At 47.3% G+C, this 6,285-nt stretch overlaps 1 non-coding gene across 1 annotated transcript; it reads left to right on the top strand.

Annotated features, from left to right (window-relative positions):
- The first annotated feature begins 2,161 nt into the window (after window positions 1-2,161).
- TRNAG-UCC lies at window positions 2,162-2,233 on the top strand. The gene has a single exon. It is a non-coding gene; the product is annotated as a tRNA-Gly (tRNA).
- Window positions 2,234-6,285: the final 4,052 nt, after the last annotated feature.

Below are 6,285 nucleotides of genomic sequence, written 5' to 3'. Positions count from 1 at the left end.
AGAGATGCGCGCGCGTCAGTGCGCGCACACACACACACACACACACACACACACACACACACACACCTTCCTTGGAGCCTGCCGGGGAGAAGAGGGCCCCAGCCAGCCAGCCCAGCTCCACCGGGCCCCAAGCCCTTGCAGTGCGCGTTGCCAGACGCTGTCCCTCACGGCCCGCACAGGGAGGGGAGGGGGCTGCGGGGCAGGGGCAGGCCCAGGCAGGAGCGCGGTTCTGCCCTGGGGGGCGGGAGGAGATGGGGAGGCTGGGGGAGGTCTGTGGTAGGCACCCAGCTTCACCCCACAGCTTAGGGACCGTGGCACAGCGACAGAGGCAGAGGAAAAGGCTGCCCAGGGAAGGGAGAGAGGCAAGGATTTCCTGGGGTGAACGCTTTTATCGGACCAGCTGCAACAGTTGGGGGAGAATTAGGCAAGTTTTCAAAGGCGAGACATTCTTCTTCAGGTCCCAGAGGTAAGCCAGCATTTTACTCCTCAGACCTGCATAAGAAGGTCCTGCGTTTTGAAAGCTTGTCTAACTCCGTCCCAACTATACAGTTGGTCCAATAAAAGTATCACCCCGAGAGATCTTGGCCCCTCTCATAATTCGTGGGCCATCACCGCTACAGCATTACCCTAACACTACCTTTACTGCGTAGAAGAAACGGGGAGGGGGATGCACAGCACACAGCCCTATGACATAGCCAACCCTCAAATCCAGGAGAAACGTACCACTGAAAAATCACGTGTACCAACTTCAATGCCCAGCAGAGTCATTGCCCAGAAGGGATCTTGTAGGTCTGCCCTCCCTTTTCACGCTCCTAGTCCCTTTGCTCAATGAAACCTGGCTCCATCACCATCTTGTGGCCAGGCACTGTAATAGCAGCCGGCTGGAGCGAGCTTGGTTTTGTCTGCTATAGAGTACATTTTCTGCACACGAAAGCCCAGGATAAATTATTCTGTAGTAATGTGTGTCCCCAGCCTGAGCAGGTTGGTGTTGGGCAGTTGAGGAAAGTCTGCTGCTTGGCAAGTACTAGGGGGACTAGCTGCTAGAGACCAGGGGGGAAGGGTCACAGAGCAGGAGCACTAATGATAACATGAGCACCTGAAGGCCAACTGAGGTCAAGGCAGTGATGGACACACAAAGACACACGCAGACACCCCATCTAAAGAGATCGCAGCCTCCCTAGGCAAGGCAGATGGGTGGGGAGGGGGAAGAGAACAGGGGAGGTATAGTATAAGCAAAAGAGATGCCAAGATGGCTGCATATGACATTTCTGCCACAGTTTCTGGAGGTGATTTTGTTTTCAAATGTTATAGCCCTGTCTTTGGAGGGCTAGCTAAAGCAAGGGGAATGTGGGATGGTAGGAAGAGCTGGAGTTAACAGCCTGATGGGGATGGGTGGATTGGAAGCAAGAGCTAGTTAGCAGAAAGGAGGGAAATGTCTATGAATCCTGACATCACTGTGTTCCCAGAATTCCCTGCTCTGGTCACTGCTGCTGGTCTCCGCTGCCAAATCCACCCCCTCCCCTTCCCCCCCCGCTCAAAAAAAAAAAAAAGAAGAAAGAAAACCAACTCTCTGCAGGCCAAGAGCATGACTGTCAGCGTGGCTTACAGAAATATACCCTAGTGATTTCCAAAACTAGCCCAATCTATTTGGGCAGGAACAAGAACAATTGGGGTTGGGGTGGGAGTGGCGGCAGCAGAGGAGGGCAATAAACCTACAACATAGGCTTCTTTGGGCATTTTAAACTTTAATAACCCATACATATACAAGTACTACAGCTCACTGATTACAGCAAGAATAAAAGTAGAGGTATAATAGGTGACTATTATTTCCTGTCAAGCCAGGCCTATTTTGGTCTGCTATCTGGTCCCATGTAAACCAGTACAGCCTGTTCCATGGTCAGGTTGTTGGTGAATAAATTGGCACCTCCACCTAGATTAGCCTGGGTGAGGAGGGTGCGTGTACACCCAGCAGGACTAAGGGTGGATGAGCTCCCTGTGACTTGAGCCAATGGCCATCCATACCTGGAGAGGAGGTGGGCACTACCAGGTCACTTTGCCTGAAGAATCACCAATGATGCACAACATCTAAGGTGCTCCAAAGGTCACAACAACCTTGGGACTGACTTGACTAGACTATTAAGCAAAAAAAAAACAAACATGTGCATTGGTGGTATAGTGGTGAGCATAGCTGCCTTCCAAGCAGTTGACCTGGGTTCGATTCCCGGCCAATGCAGAATGATATACTTTTTTTCCCCACTGTCCTCAAGAGAAAATTTACTCCAAGACAGTCACGTGGGTGAGAAACTGGCTGCAGGATAGAGCCAGAGAGTTGCAGTGAACAGATCTGTCTCATCCTGGTGAGAAGTGGGCAGCAGCGTCCTGCAGGGGTCAGTGCTCAGTCCAGTATTTTTCAACATCTTTATTAATGATTTGGATGTGGGGATGAAGAGCTCACTGGCCAAGATCGCGGATGACACCAAGTTATGAGGAAGCATGGTCATGCTTAAAGATAGGCTACAGTTACAGGTGGACCTAGACAGGCTAGCAAGTTGGGCAGATCGGAACCTGATAAAGTTCAACATCGAGAAATGTAAAGTGCTTCACCTTGGGACAAGCAACCCCCAACACACCTACAGGCTTGGCAGCACCAAACTGACTAGCACCATGAATGAAAGGGACCTGGGGGGAATAATAGACCATAGTATGAATGTGAGCCAGTGGTGCAATGCTGGAGCCAGTGGGGCAAATAATCATCTGGCATGCATCAATCGACGCATCTCCAGCAAAACCAAGGAGTCGATTCTTCTGCTCTACTCGGCACTAGTGAGACCGCAGCTGGAATACTGCATCCAGTTCTGGGCACCACACTTTAACAAGGGCATGGACAAGCTTGAGAGAGTTCAAAGAAGAGCCACCTGTATGATCAGAGTCTTACACAGCAAGCCATACAAGGAAAGGCTGAGGGATCTGGGACTCTTCAGCCTGAAGAAAAGAAGGCTGAGACTGGACCTGGTAGCAACTTACTGCTACACTAGGAGAGTACATCAAGGGCTCAGTGAGCAGCTGTTCACCAGGGCACCCAAAGGGAAAACTAGGTGTAATGGCAACAAACTCCTGAAAGATTGATTCAGGCTCAACATTAGGAAAAACTTCTTCACAGTCAGGGTGTCCAGACTGTGGAATAAGCTCCCTCCAGAGGTGGTGCAATCACCTACCCTGGAAATTTTTAAGAGAAAACTAGACAGTCACCTTGCTGGGGTCACCTGACCTCAGTTATCTTTCCTGCTTGGTACAGGGGGCTGGACCTGATGATCTTCCGAGGTGCCTTCCGGCCTTCCAATCTATGAATCTATGAAAGCATGAACTATTAGAAACCCTGCATGTTTATTCCAGCCTGTACTCTGGTCACCTTTGGTGTCCTTATGTCCCTGTACCTCAGCTGGTTTTGCTGCAGTGCAGGTTCACATTGAAATACAAAGCATTATTTGGGTTGGAACAAAGCCTTTGCAGCAAATATCCAGACTCCAAAGTAGACCTGCACCATTCTGGGCAAAAATTGTTATGATGAAGTTAGTGAAGTCCAGACAACAGAACAGGGTAGGGAAACTAGTCCTTCCCCAACTGCACAGAGGTCTGGCCAGTAAGAACACTACAAATAAAGCCAGATCTCAAGTGCACTATGCCCCACTGCTAGCACCTGTGAAGGCACAGACTTCTACCTGGACCTCTTCTATACGTGTCATCCAAGGTCTTCCACAACTGGAAACTGATGGCTTGACATGAAGAATTCAAAACCCCACAGTTACCTGTCAGTATTCTTATCCTGGAGACAGATAAGAGAGAAGAGTTGGCCTCTGACAGAACAGCTGAGAGATTAGATATTAACATGGATTTCCACAGATTAATATTTCCTGGAAGCCCTACTTGTATGCTGGGCCACCCCTAGAAGAAAGTCTTGGCATGTACTTTCCAGTGTATTATCAAAAGGTTTGCCTCTGCCAAAATAGCATTAAAAGATTGTTCCATATTTGACAGCAGGCTGTAGCAGGTGCTTATGGAGGGCACTCAGAGGCCACTATCAGAGAAAAGGACACATTAGAAATGATAACTGAGTGGAAGAAAGACTGAAGACTATCCAACATCTTAAAAAGCATTACTCAAGTGGAGCTGGAATAGCTTTTTGACTCCTGCAAACTCTGGAAGAAGTGGTGTTAGAAGCTATAAATGCAATTCACCAACAGGGTCACAGTAAGTCCTGTCCAAGAACATCCTTGTTTTAGCAGTGGTTTCTGTAATTTACTGCCAAGCTCTCCAATACCAAGGAATCTGCACCAAGAAGAATACCCACAATTGTCACCTCACAAATCTCAAATGGGTTTTCATGCAACAAGGACACTCTCATCCAGAAAGACAGACTTTACTTTTGAAAGCACCACCTGGATACCACACAAAGAACTGCTGCAGAACAAGAAGAAAATCACCACGAATCGCACACCATTAGTTATGACATACCATCCTTCCCTGGAACCTATACACAAAATCCTCGAACAATTGCAACCCATACTAGAAGAAGATCCAATTCTCAAAGAGATATTTCCAGAGCCACTCATCTTATTCTTTAAACAAGCACCAAAACTCACTAACCTCATCACCAGAAGCAAACATCCCTATGACCCAAACCACACCTAATGGATCCAGACCATGCCAGGACAAGAAATGTAAAACCTGCCAACACATCTCCACCATTCCCACAATAACGACACCCTAAAACAGAACCATCACCTTTCCTGGATCTTACACCTGCAGAAATGTTATATGTTTCATCCAGTGCACCAAATACCCTGATGGAAAATACGTAGGAGAAACCAAACAACAATTGCATACCAGAATGAACACACACCCAAAATCCATCAAAGACAAAAATATCCAATTACCGGTGGGTGCCCACTTCTCACAAGACAGCCACTCCCTCTCCAATCTCTCAGGTCTAATCCTCAAAGGAAACTTACAAAACACCTTTTGTAGACAAGCCTATGAACTTCACTTCATAAATCCACTGGATACAAAAAAATCATGGACTTAGTGTAAACATTGGATTTATGACACATTATAACCTGCCTGATATCTGATTCACCAGGTACCTGTCTAAAGGTTACCATTTGCATTCCTTCACACATTTTACGCCCCTTCCTCCCTCCCCTCCTATCTCTACCCATTGTCCTCCAAACTTCCACCTATTTACATTTTCACAGACTTCTTGTCAGACTTTTAGCTTCTTTTCTACTTTGGAGAACTCAGAACAACAGCAATCTCCCACTGCCTGAAGAAGGGCGTTTGTGCCCGAAAGCTTTCAAAGAACTTTTTTCCAACTATTTAGTTGGTCTAAAAATATATCACACCTACCCAAAGCACTCTGCTTGCCTATGTCCTTAGACCAACACAGCTACAGCCAACAGCCCTGCTACAACCAATCCTACAACTGTGGATATGCATTCTTTAAAGTGCTGAAGCAATGTATTGCAGCACCTCATTGTTTTACTGAAGCAGAAACTCTACTCTTATTGATAACAGAAGCTCAATAATTAATGGCTATGAAAATTATCACCACATACAGCAATGCTGAACCCTCTGTGTTTTTTGACAAAGCAGGTTCACCCCTTTTCTAAAGATGATCCAACAAGCTCTCTCCTAAGTGATCAACTGAATTGAGTGCTAAGTGACAAGAGACTTCACCAAGCCAGCTTAAACTGTTTGGCAGAACTTAAATCTGAGGAGACAGGAAAGCCAGGCCTGTCAGGTGCACAGGAGGAAGAGGCTATTCATTCCTCCTGAGTTGGAGCTCATGTACTGAACCAAGTCAATGAGGCATACTGTGGTACGTACAAGACACTTTGCTGCCCTTTACGTGAGTTTCATCCACATCTCTCTGTTCTAGCTTCATCTTTACAATACTTCCTGCCTTGTTTAGTCATTTATGTCATCTCTTGTCCAACATTGGAAAGAGGCCCGATCCTGCAGGACAAAAGGTTCTGTGCTCCCTGTTTACAGAAACTCACCTTGGAGATTCCCTGGGGTATGCTTCTGTAAGGGGAAAGCCAGGGTTTCCCACTTGCAGAGACACACTCCAGGCAATCTCCAGGGTGCCTCTCTGTAAACAAGGAACCCTGGCTTTCCCCACTTAGAAACATACCTCAGAGATTGACTGGGATCTGTCTCTATGCGCAAAATCCTGGCTTTCCCCACTTAGAGAGACACCACTGAGATTGCCTGGGGCACATCTTTGTT

Source organism: Alligator sinensis, unplaced genomic scaffold, assembly GCF_000455745.1.
Source record: "Alligator sinensis unplaced genomic scaffold, ASM45574v1 scaffold647_2, whole genome shotgun sequence".
NCBI classification, from domain to species: domain Eukaryota; kingdom Metazoa; phylum Chordata; order Crocodylia; family Alligatoridae; genus Alligator; species Alligator sinensis.
Note: the sequence above shows the minus strand (reverse complement) of the source record. Positions and strands in the feature narration are given on the sequence as shown.